Source organism: Daphnia pulex, chromosome 3 (assembly GCF_021134715.1).
Source record: "Daphnia pulex isolate KAP4 chromosome 3, ASM2113471v1".
Classification (NCBI taxonomy): domain Eukaryota; kingdom Metazoa; phylum Arthropoda; class Branchiopoda; order Diplostraca; family Daphniidae; genus Daphnia; species Daphnia pulex.
In genome coordinates, this window is record NC_060019.1 from 2,459,887 (window position 1) to 2,470,279 (window position 10,393).

The following is a 10,393-nucleotide window of genomic DNA, read 5'->3' on the forward strand; positions in this document are numbered from 1 at the left end:
ACATCTGCCAACAAATCGGCCCCGGCCAAGCGAGCGGCTTACAAAATCAAGCCCCGTGGTCGTCCACGGCGGAGAGTGGAGTCCGGGGACGACAAGCTCACTTCATTACTGAAAACCCCAGCTTCGGAGAATTTGTTGATAAAATAGTTGCTGAGATTGACATGCACCCAGATAGGAATTTTTGTCCCAAGTCGGGACCAAAGCCGTGCGGCTGGTGCGGTGGGCACAGGGGAATCTCTAAGATGTCCCATTGCGAGCCCTCATTTGAAAACGTTACTCATTTTTCATCTTGTCGGATACGTCATTTTTTACTCCCTCTCGTAGAAGTCTCTGATGCGTCCCGTTTTTATTTTTTGGCTCCTTCTCGACACTTAGAAAATTTCGGAGAAACTGTCTTTGTCTTTTCGCGGCAAAGTTTGATTCTAAAATCTTATTATTCGCTTTATCTTCAAAATTGTTGACATGAATTCGTGGCTCATCTGTATAGTACTAGTTTCTCACCACGACGATCCGGGTTCGATCCCCGGTTCAGGTTCCATATTTCTTCAACAATGCTGTTGGTACGCAGTCGATTTATGTAGTGTGCCCGGTAACCCTTTGCATACTTTGAAAAAAAAACTTGTCGTCCGGATATCGGGATCAGCGTTCGTGAAAAAATGTCGGCACAGCAAACACTCATAAGAAAAAGAAGAGGAAAGAAAAAAGGAACGAAATTCAGAGTCCAGAAAAAGATTTATTATTAATGACTTCTTGAGATCCTTTTTCCGTCCCAAGTACGTCTAAAGTCCATCCAATGGGACGGGATAAGGACCGCTATGAGATCTCGGCGAAGCGGACATTGGCCATACGTAAAAGACGTCCTAGGAATGTAAACTTGGGAATCTGCTATGTGCCAAGTACATCCCAGACGTCTCAAAGTGACGTGTTTTGGGCGTCTATGGGACTGCAGTGTGCTATCTGGGTTTGTTCCCTGGTACCAGTTTTTTTTTTCTTCAAGTAAGATAGCCTGGTTGAAGTCTGAGCTTCTTTGTTGCAGCCTTGTAGGGTTCATTCAAACAACACAGTTAAGTTGCATTGGTTTAGGGGGGAGAGAAAGGCAGTTGGACACCATTGTGATTTGCTGCACTATCATGTAGTTCTGATTTACCTCAATGGTAATAACCTCTATCGTTTGTATAAGCTTCAGTTTTATTGCAATTCTACTTCACTTTTAATGTTCCATTTGAAGAAATGTCAGTGACTGAAATATGTACCCTGGTCTTTCACTAGAGATGTTATGTTTATTGAAACAAAATTTTAGTTGTGGATCGGCGAAAGCGCATCCCCTCTTAAACTTGGCAACATTTTCCCTCCCTCCTTTTCCCCCTCTTAAATGTCAGTTAATGTCGTCTGTAAAGCACGTTGAATTCTGGGCTTTCACTCTTTCTCTTTCTCGTGTTAAACTGATTTGTCCGTGATTGCCCAAAGATAATTTACTGGGTATAAGGACCCGCGTGTGTGTGTGTCGCTCTTCTTCTTTTGAGGTATTTTAATTGTGAATTTATGTTGTATTTTCCCTACTAATTCTGAGTCCTATGTTCCTTCAGAGACGTCACTCAAGTTCTATCAAGTGTGTGACGGTATATCTAACATTTGTGTGTCATAGGACACTAATTGGTATGTCCCCTTAATGAATTCATGTCAATTGCCTTAATTATAATCTATATTCCCTCCCAGGCCTATTCAGCCCTGGTTGTCGACTCTGTGTATACGAGTGATTCTCACTTTATGTGTGTAGCCTGTTTCCACAGGTAGATCAATTTTACTCGCTTTCTCTGAATATGTCCCTAACCTCATTTATCCCTTCTTAGGAACCACAATCACTACCATTATCAACCACCACTTCCATTATCACAAGTACACCGTGTTCATTTTCATGAGCCAGAGTCCAGTCGAAAAAAATCCAAGAGATTCTGCTCTTACGAGCCAGCTCAGATTTTCATTAAGTGTAAACAAGTTGTCTCACATTGTAATTGTACACAGCTATATTATTGCCAGGCCTTTTATTTATTTCATTTTTCTTTATGACATGCTGACTTAGAAGAACATCCCAAGTTAAAAGGCCAGAATTTGGTGTTATACCAGGCAAAGATCGTCATTTGAAGTTCATTTTCTAGAATGTAACGCCTGTGTGGTTTTTATGACTTCTTTATTTCGAGTCAGTGTTTTCTTTTAGAAAAATTTATTAAATTTAAAATTTCTGGTTTTACTCCAAAGCATTGAGTTCGTGATCTGTTATTCCCTTTCTATTTTGATGTGTTTTTGACTGAATTACTGTACATTAAGGAAATAAAGATAGAATTACGTCCACCTCGGACTTTTAGGTCAGAAAAATGGACGCAATTGAGACGTCCAATGGACGTAAGTGTGCTAGTAAGGTGGGCGTAAAAAAAGATGGGTCAATTGGCGTCTAAACGAAAAAATGTTGATGTGTTGGAAGGGGAATTTGATGCAAGAATCCCCTTAAGTAACAGGCTTAAACCGAACATAATCACGTTAGAAAACGAAAATGAACAAGACTTCTTCCTAATTGAATGCCTTCCAATTGATCTTTACAGCATGTATCATTCCATATTAAGTTATCTGACGCCATTTGAGCAAACTCTGTTTAAAGGGCTTGATCAATTGGAGATCATACTAAATTACAAATTCAACAACCAATTGATTCTTTTGGAAGCATCTACACATGGAACATTTCATAATTTTTTGTGCTCAAGCTACGAGAAGCTCGAATACCTTGGTGACATCAAATTGGGTAAGTCTGGCTCTTATAAAATAACTGTAATAAAAATTGACTTTTCTATTTGAAATAGCGTCCGTCCTTTCAGATTACTCGTTTGGTGACCCAACAAAAACACTCCTGGCGAAATGACCGAAATTAGGTCAACAGTTCTTTGCAATGTCGCCTTAGGAGTCGTTGTTGTGCAGCACGGGCTGCATGATTTTTTAAAACACAACTTTACCACGAACAAGCAACACGACATCACTAACTTTGTGCAGAACCAAAGACTCTGCGGGCACAAGTTCATTGAAGACGTAAGCGCTACTTGGCAATATTACCCTACTTAATACTTATAATTTGCTGATTCTTTTCTTTAGAGCAAATTGATTTTGAACCAACGGGGATTTGTTACGAACAAATGTCCGTTCAAATCAAAATCCCTAAAGAGCTCGAGGACTTTTTTGAGGCTTTAGCTGGTGCGGTGTTTGTTAACAGCGGATGTTCTTACGAGACTATATGGAGAGTTTTCTCACCTTTTCTAAAGCTAAAAAAAAGTGTTCTTTAAAAAGAAATTTTGTCTAACGCTATTTTGTTTTCACTTTTCAGTTAATGCTAAACAAAACCCCAAGTCGGTTATTCAACAGGTGGAAACGCTCTATCTCATCCGCGAAATTCAGTTAAACTTATTTCCTATTTTTTAAGTAAAAAATTATTTTATTTATTTCAATTGATAGAGACCTTGGCTTCGTTCGAAACAGAGCATCCGCAAGTCTCAAAATTGGAAAAATGATCTTCAAAGGAGCCTGATTTAATTTCCAGACTGAGAAGAAAGCGGCATCAAGCTATGCCCTCAAATATTTCGGAATAAGAGTAGGACTGTATAAAAATAAACTAATGCGTTGTAATATATTATTTTTTTTCCTTTAAAGTCCATGTACCACGGTTACGTCCCTGCTCCACTCCGCAGAGTTTAAACAATTAGATATACTATTCTACAAGAAATTGCATTCCAATGGTCAACGAGCCGGCAAACAGTTTCTTCCTCGATAAACATTGCGACCTGGTTGACGAACTGGGTTGCAAGACGACAAATGGACCCTCAGGAATCCTACGAAACAATTTCAAACTATTTGGCAATCGACATCCAACATAGTGGACTCGGTAATCAGCTGACCCCTATTGAGAAATTTGGATTCAGAAACGTCGCTCTCATTCCAGCAAAGTAAAACGTTAACTTCACTAAGACAACCAAATAGAGGAAACGAATTAAGAACAAAGCAATTTAAGTGGCTGCCTGTTACTAATAGCAAACAAATGTAAAATTAAAAGCAAAAAAATGTGCCACTTTTCATGCTATCAAAACTATCGCTAAAAAAATGACCGACGACTATTTTTTAATCTTACCTGACAACTTGCGACGACAAAAACATGTGAAATAAACAGCCTCCACCAGCTGCCGTAACAAACGAGGTAAAAACGGGAATGGTGAAACGCATTACATAAGACCCAACAAAGAACACGCCCTGCAAAATGACCCAAATAAGGTTAAAAGTTTTCAGTAATGATGCCTTAGGAGTCGTTGTTGTTCGACACTGGCTGAACGATTTTTTGAATCACAAGTTTAACATGAGCAAACAACACATCACTAATCATGTGCAGAACCAACAAATATGCGGTTTCTTGCTACTTTGTTATATTACCCTAATTAAAACTAATAATTTGTCAATTCCTTTTTTTTGCAATTGGATTTTGAACCAACTGGGAATCGTAACGAGCAATTGTCCGTTAGGATCAAAATCCCTAAAGACCAAGAGAACGTTTTTTAGGCTTTAGCTGGCGCAGTTTTTGTTGACAGCGGATACGCTGTTGATATGCGTTACGACACTGCTATGGAAAGTTTTTTCACATTTTCTAAAGCACGGCTTGGGTCAACAAAAATGTGTAAACTACTTATTTTTAACCTTGAATATAAGAATCATGTTTAAGAAGCAATTATGTTAAGACATTATCTATCAGATTATTATTTAAATTTCGTTGGTGGTCAGAATTAAACTTAGTTTCACCATTGAATGTTTTTCTATACAGCTCAAGAACTTTGTTTCGAAGGTGGAGGAAGGGATTTGGAAAGAGAGAGTGAGGTTGGAGCTCTGAAGCAAGGCTGGGGACCATTTTGGAAAACAGTGGTTTCGACGGGGATTTTTCGAATTTGGCAGAAAAATTGCCGAACCAAAGTCTTGACAGTCTACATCTCATGACCCAATATGAAGCAAAAGAGAAAAAAAAATGGGGAAGAAACTTTGAACACCTTAATCGAAAAACTGCGCAGGATGGAAGTTAACCTCTTAAAAATATGCCATTGAATTTTCAACTTCAATCCTTGATGTAAAGACAAGTTAATGTTAATTTTTTTGTCTTCTGTGTTTTAATAAATTTAACCATACGACGAGACTGACCAACGGCAAGCGCTGTTGCGGCCAGAATGGTGAAAAAGAGGAAAAATTCTTTAGGCCTCAAATTAGGGGTAGGGTGAAATAAAACAATAGAAAAGGGCGCGGGGGAGGGGTGATCATGCGCCACCTAGAACATGTAAACTGTGAAGGGAGGGGACAAAACAAATTTCTACTTGTCTTGACTTCCGGAGAGACAAAATGAAAAAATAAACAAATAACGATAGGGCGCCAAATTCAAAGTCACGACTCCGTGGTGAACAATATGAAATATCATGGGCTATTATCAGCATAAAAATTGTATTTGCTTAAAATCAACATAGTGCTTGTAAACTGAACCCTTAGAAATAATAAAGACCCTTGGGCACCTTCGGGATTTAAAGTTAGTTTAAGTTTAGTTTATAAAATCATTATAAAGTGTAGGATCAGTCTAGTCTAGTTACTACTGTTTACTTAACAAGTGGTGCCATCTATGTCTTAAATGTTAAAATGCTGAAAAAAATTCAAAATGTCCGATTTTTTACTTTTTAACAACCAATCCACCACTCAAGTGCACCAAATCCATGGACCCCACTTTTTTTTCCCATTCCGCTATGGAACCTAAAAATCTGAAATAATTTAGCCATATCCACTTTTTTACTCCGGATTCACCTCTTTTTGCAGAATTTAAATATTCTCTGCCGTTCAGGAGATATTTAATGTTAAAGTTTGGGTTTTTTTCAAATTTTAACAATTTTGGGGGGTCTTTGGTATCGCTTTATGGGTAAATGCTAACCTTTAAAAAAACAAATTCTCCTAAAAGTTTGCTCGTCCATCCCTCAATAAGAATCCAAAAGGAATTTACATTCTAGATTAGATTGGCCGAGTTATTCCCAATCTAGTAAAGTGTAATTTTTACAAGTTTCCCACCCAGCCTAGTCGCCATTTTTTATCACTCTCCCTCGCGTTCCTGGCGGATGACAGCCGAAGCTACGCTTTCCTGGCCTTCACTTTAGACCGTGGGACATACTGTAGGCCCTTTAATATAGTCTAGTGGCCGGCAATCTGAAGCCCGAGGTGCAGAGAACTCGTATGCTTCGGCTGTCATCCACCAAGCGCACCAAATTCATTGACCACCCTTTTTTCTCATTCCGCTATGGGACCTAAAAATCTGTAATAATTCGGGCCTATCCGGTTTTCTACTCCGGATTCGCCTGTTTTTGCAGAATTTATATATTCCCTGCCGTTCGGGAGATATTTAATGTTAAAGTTTGGGTTTTTTTCAAATTTTAACAATTTTGGGGGGTCTTTGGTATCGCTTTATGGGTAAATGCTAACCTTTAAAAAAAACAAATTCTCCTAAAAGTTTGCTCGTCCATCCCTCAATAAGAATCCAAAAGGAATTTACATTCTAGATTAGATTGGCCGAGTTATTCCCAATCTAGTAAAGTGTAATTTTTACAAGTTTCCCACCCAGCCTAGTCGCCATTTTTTATCACTCTCCCTCGCGTTCCTGGCGGATGACAGCCGAAGCTACGCTTTCCTGGCCTTCACTTTAGACCGGGGGACATACTGTAGGCCCTTTAATATAGTCTAGTGGCCGGCAATTTGAAGCCCGAGGTGCAGAGAACTCGTATGCTTCGGCTGTCATCCACCAAGCGCACCAAATTCATTGACCACCCTTTTTTCTCATTCCGCTATGGGACCTAAAAATCTGTAATAATTCGGGCCTATCCGGTTTTCTACTCCGGATTCGCCTGTTTTTGCAGAATTTATATATTCCCTGCCGTTCGGGAGATATTTAATGTTGAAGTTTGGGTTTTTCAAATTTTAACAATTTTGGGGGGTCTTTGGTATCGCTTTTTGGGTAAATGCTAATCTTTAAAAAACAAAAAATTCTTCCAAAAGTTTGCTCCGCCATCCCTTAATACCAATCAAAAAGGAATTTACATTCCGGATAAGATTGCCCGAGTTATTCCCAATCTAGTAAAGTGCAATTTTGACCAGTTTCCCACCCAGCCTAGTCGCCATTTTTAATCACTCTCCCTCGCGTTCCTGGCGGATTACAGCCGAAGCATACGAGTTCTCTGCACCTCGGGCTTCATATTGCTGGCTACTAGACTATATGAAAGGGCCTAAAGTATGTCCCCCGGTCTAAAGTGAAGGCCAGGACAGCGTAGCTTCGGAAATATAATAATTTCAATAACCAATATCCCAACAACAAATAACTCCCAATAACTCCAATAACTCTTTGTTTGATTAATCCACACGTAAGGGTAACATTACTAAATTGAGGAACCACTGAGGAACATGGATTGTAAAGCGCGCAACATACCATTACAATCTTATCAATTATTGCGGAGGTATCATCTTTACATATTGCAAGAGTCGAACGATGAAAAGGACCTTGCAAAATACTGAATCTTTGTTTGGTTGTACCTATAACTCTCTCTACATGTACTCTTATCCTTGCAAGTCCTCTTGAATCCTCAACTTCTTTGTTTGACAGCTGTGTTTGTTTACCAAGAAAAGAATGAATCGCAAGAGTTGCATTTTGTAAGGCAACTGCTTCGTGAAAAGTAATTCCACGATCAGCCCATGACCGAATCCCCATTCATTTTTCATCTTTTTTGACGGAGTCATACTTGGCTGCTGGTGGTTTTTTGTTATAAATGCCCTTCATTAATAATAAAATCTTTGGATGTTGGCCCACTGGGAAGCCTTCAACCTTTTCTAGTGTGGCGGACAGGGCGGATCTATACACATTGACCGTACTGTATGATTTCGACCTGGATTGCTCCGCCAAAAAGACCGTTAACACGATCAAATCATTACACATGGGATCCGAACCCCTTCCCACACACCAATCTGCCCAAATTCGCCAGGCACTACCGTACGCGCTGGTTGTATTTGATCTGATGGCCTCCAAGAAAAACTCGACCACTTCTCCCGAAAAACCTTGCTTTCCGTACATCGCCCTGACAATTTCCAGGCGACTAGCCGGAAGCCCGGAACGCTGCATAATGGGTTCGTCTCCCCTTTGACCGATCTCAGCAGCCCTGGGCTCGGCCTCAAGACCCGAGGGGTGCCGCACGCCATGCTCAACAGCGTTGGGAACCACGGCTGAGCAGGCCAAAGTAGGCAGATCAATAAAATCGACGCTTCTTCCCTCCGCGCTTTCGATAGGCAATCCCGAATGACCGCGAATGGCGGGAACGCATATGCCCCTTTAAGCTCCGCCTAATTCAGAGAAAACGCATTCCATGCCCAGGCTCCGGGCTGCGGGTTCCAGGACACAAATTTTGGTAGCTGCGCGTTCCAGGGATTCGCAAACAGGTCGATCGAGACCTTTCAAACTCTCCAAAGAGCTTGAAATGTCCTCGTATCCAGTTGCCAGTCGCTCCAATCGATCCTCCCTCTCAACTGTCTGCGATAACGTTCAAAATTCCCAGTAAATACTGCGCCCTTAATGTAACATTTCGCTCCTCACACCAGCGCGCAACTTGGACGGCCAAACGCGTCAATGATTCGGAATGTGTGCCCCCTTTCTTATTGATATACGCAACGGCCGTTGTGTTGTCCAGTCTGAGTTCGACAGTTTAGTTCGTTTCAAATGCGGCGAACGACCTGAGCGCATTGAAGGCGCCTAACAACTCCAACTCGTTGATGTGGCGTCCCGCCTCTTCCTGTGACCACGTCATACTCGTGCGGAGACCATTACACTCCGCCCCCAACCCGAAAGCGACGCGTCGGCGCAAATTGACATGATGGGCTCTGACTCAAACATAGACTGGCCTTCACCGGTGGCCAGGTTTTTCGCCCACCACTCTTAACTCTTCTTTCGCTAGTCGTGAAAAGACAATTTTTTCCTGCAGGTTCCCTTCATTCGCTCTTGCGCGTTCTATAAAAAGAGCTTGCACCTCTTTGTAGTGAGCCTGTGCAAACGGCACAGCTGTTGCCGCCCAGGTAAAACTGCCTAACAGACTCGCTAGCTCCCTCAGTGCCACCCTTGATTTTTTTACCAATTCCGCACTCCTGGTTCCTATTGACTCGACCTTTTTTTCTGGCAAGCGGAACCGCATCAAAACTGAGTCCACCAACATGCCAAAAATTCAATCAATTGGGCCGGAGTCTCTACAGACTTCTCCGAATTGATCACAAAGCCCAGAATTTGTAACAATTTTTCAATAAAATTTAGTTGCTCTACGATGACCATCCTACACTGATTCAGCAGGATGATGTCATAGAGATAAATGATAACCCTAAACCCGAGGCTCCTCAAGAAAGCTACAACTGGTCTTAAAAGCTTAGTGAATGCCCAAGGTGCAGAGGCCAGGCCGAAGAAATGACAGATAAACTGGAACACTTCCCCTTCCCATATAAACTGAAGGAACTCGTGGAAATCCCGATGGACGGGGACTGTCAAATACGCGTCTTTTAGGTCCAGCTTCACCATCCAATCCCCTTTCACGATCAAGTGCCTGAGCGAGGCCAGGTTCTCCATCTTAAAGTGTCTATACACCACAAATTGATTGAGACTTTTCAAATTAATTATTGGTCTAAATCCTCCCGACTGTTTCTTTATAATGAACATCTGGCTGACAAACCAGATCGTACTGGCCCTTACCGCCGCTCCTTTTTGAATTAACGACCTGACTTCGTCCCGCCCAATGTTCAACTGTTCTTCTCCCATTCGTGCGTTCGACGGAAAATTAAGTATCGTGGGAGGTGACTCGAACTCAAGTTCCAACCCGTTCCTGACCACATTAAGAATCCAAGGATCGGCTGAAATAAGTCCCCAAGCTCTCAAAAAATGTCTAATTTTTCCACCAATAATACTTAAAGCTATTGGGGTAGGAGAGCTAGAAAGGGAACATATTAAATCTATTGCGTACCTATTGTCCTCCAACTGTTGGTTGTTATTCCACCGGCTAGCCGATCCGGGCCCTTGGCGGCCCTGATCACCTACGCCGTTTCTGGTATCCCGAGAATCTGGTTGCCGAAACTGGGGCGCGTGCCGTTGGTTACCGTTGTCATCTCGGATGTTACCGGCTCCGCCACTGCTGTGCTTGGTCTGCCGGCCTCGGTAACTGCTCTGCTGATCGTGGGAAGAGGGTAAGGAGACACGCTTTCTGACTGGCAGCTTGCCCTTTCTCTGCCCTCCTACGTCCAGGTCGACCAGCTCTCTGACGAAACGCCCACTTTT

General features: G+C 41.7%; 1 long non-coding RNA gene across 1 annotated transcript; it reads left to right on the forward strand.

Annotated features, from left to right (window-relative positions):
• Positions 1 to 1,342: 1,342 nt before the first annotated feature.
• On the forward strand, positions 1,343 to 2,062 carry LOC124190141. The gene is made up of 4 exons (XR_006872856.1): positions 1,343 to 1,523; positions 1,587 to 1,656; positions 1,717 to 1,790; positions 1,851 to 2,062. It is a non-coding gene; the product is annotated as an uncharacterized LOC124190141 (long non-coding RNA).
• Positions 2,063 to 10,393: the final 8,331 nt, after the last annotated feature.